Genomic DNA, 2,609 nt, shown 5'->3' with positions numbered 1-2,609 from the left:
CACAAGCTGATGAGTATCCGCAACAAATGTCAAACCTCAGCCATCGATAGAACATTCAGGACTAGCACCCGAAACATGAAAAGCCTAATGACATGCCATTTGTATCCAATAGATTTCTAAGGTTCAAACGAGGCTCGATAGTCATCGTAACTTGTGCTATTATGAGTTGGTTTGATTGTCTTGTAGTTGACTTTTGATAATATATTGAAATTATAATTTTTCTTTTGCAATTAAGTACAGGTTAGAAAGTGAATATTTTATAGTTCTTGAATAATTGAGAAATATGGTTATATGACTTTGGAATGAACTTAGCTGATTGACAACATGTGTATGGATATATTTCTGGAAGTGCCACTGATATATAAATGTAATAAATTCTATTAAAATTCCCGTTTGAACGTAGTTAACGATTAGGATACGATTGACATGCTAATAGGGTTAGAACACACACTGGTATGGGATTGCACCTTGGTGCCTCTGTTTTCACATCAGTGCCTCTTTTAGCATTTCGATACTCTGTGGTGTGATGTGGTTACCCAAGTATCCTAGTTATGTTACTATAGTTCATCGAGCTATTAAAATTGTGATTGATATTAAAATGATTTGATAATTCAGGTGTTTATCCATTAAAAGGTTTGTGTAACACCCCACCCGGTGAAGTCCTGGTGTTTGGGTGTTATTTAAGGAAGTAAAGAATTTCTAGAATAAAGTTTTGAATAAGTAAAGTCTGGATTTACGTAGGAAACTAAGGTTTATGAGTACGCCCTTGGGTGAAGTCCTGAAAGTTCGAAATAAAGTCCGTACTAATAAGGCTTAAGAAGATAGTTTTAAGTGTCCAAGGTTTGGTGGATTAAGTATAAGTTGCTTTCTAAGCGTGTCTGTGATGCCTTAGTCTAGCGTATTCTAGAGGAACGAAACTTATGGCTATGTTAAGTACGAAGATTCAAAGAATAATGGTAAGAGTGTATAAGTCCTTGAATCAAATGTATAGTTGTATAGAAAAATGACAAGCGAATAAGTGTTCACCCAAAGAGGCCCATCTTGGCATATAGAATAGGTGAACCAAGAATGTTTTATTTATACAACCCACTATAATAGGAACAATTAAGGAATCATAGGGAGGAATATTTGAATAAGAACTAGCAATCCCCAAAATGCATTTTTGGCATATAGAATTGGCAAACTCCAATATGGAAATAAGTAGATAAGGATTCCTAACTAGATTTGGATGATAAGTGGAATGAAAATGATGGTTACGAAAATAATCAAGTAAGATTCTTAGACGTGGAAGATTTTGATAAGCTACTTAGTCTTGATGAGAAGTTCACCAAGTTCCTATAAAGACTTGGGTTAAGCTAAAAGGACACCGAGGTTAAGTTAAAGGGGTTATCTTCCTTCTTAAGGATGAGGCCATGAATAGATTAAAGCTGCCTTCCAACAAATGAGTCTTAAACCACCAATTTCTGCTAGTGATTTTCCTTCCAGTAAGGTACATTCTAGGGTTCTACTTGTTAAGGGAACACATATCTGTAAGTATACTTGATGAAATAAGGCTTAATGCTACGTTTGGAGTTTAAAGTGATGATAAAGGTTACCGGAATGGGTTATAACAAACTATGGTCCACCTATTGATTACTCCATGGAGAAGTTGGATGACTCTGCCATTAAGAGTTGTAAGAACTTGCTTACAGACCATTTCAATTTTGATCTCCCATGTAATATTTTGACTCTTGATTAGATGGGCAATTTGCAAAGAAATGGCCATGTCCATAATATTCACAAGAAATATTATTGAATTGGTTCAACTACTGACTTGTCAGGTTATCAATGAAACCATTAACAATTATGTTCTTAAGCATTGAATACATAAAGGATATCTGGGCTGCCAAAGAAGCAAGTGTGTTCACTTCATGTACTCCTACTACTCGTCTTTTTGAGGTTGCTCGGTTGGTTGGCCACTGATAGTTATTACTGGAAACTCTTTCAATAGTCTCGTAAGCATCGTTATAAGACTTAGAAAGAAGGGCTCCATTTTAACAGAGTAAGGGATGGCGTGATGAGGGCACTTTCATAATAACTCATTCAACCACTCCCATGCATCATATAAAAATTCTTCATCAAGTTGCTGAAATGAAGTGATTCCATTTTGGATCTTGGAGATTAAAGATGGAGGGAAATATTTCATTAAGAAATGTTCAACCAACTCTTGCCATGTAGTTATGGAACCAGACGGTAGGGAGTTCAACCAGCTAGTGCTCTATCTATTAAGGAGTATGGAAATAATCTCAGTCTTAAGGTGTCCTCAGTCACCTCAACTAGTTTAAATGAGTCGCTCACTTCTATGAATACCCGAAGATGAAGATGTCCATCTTCAGTAGGAATCCCACTAAATTGACCCATATTTTGCAACATTTAGAACATTAACGGCTTAAGTTAAAATTTTCGTGCCTCGATTTCGAGTCTCCTAATACTCAAATTGAGCTCATTTAATAAAGAAATGACATATTGTCGAATTGCACAATTTCTGTTATCGTCAACAATGATTGGATTGTGAGTATTATAAGCGAATGTTCCTCCTGCATATTGGTTTTTATTTCTGAAATTTATCT

General features: G+C 35.6%; 1 non-coding gene across 1 annotated transcript; it reads left to right on the top strand.

Moving 5' to 3' along the window:
• The first annotated feature begins 2,048 nt into the window (after positions 1-2,048).
• Positions 2,049-2,155, top strand: LOC128295025 (small nucleolar RNA R71). The gene has a single exon (XR_008285332.1). It is a non-coding gene; the product is annotated as a small nucleolar RNA R71 (small nucleolar RNA).
• The last annotated feature ends 454 nt before the right edge of the window (positions 2,156-2,609 follow it).

This window comes from Gossypium arboreum, chromosome 6 (genome assembly GCF_025698485.1).
Source record: "Gossypium arboreum isolate Shixiya-1 chromosome 6, ASM2569848v2, whole genome shotgun sequence".
Taxonomy (NCBI): domain Eukaryota; kingdom Viridiplantae; phylum Streptophyta; class Magnoliopsida; order Malvales; family Malvaceae; genus Gossypium; species Gossypium arboreum.
This window is presented reverse-complemented; position numbering and strand designations above follow the sequence as displayed.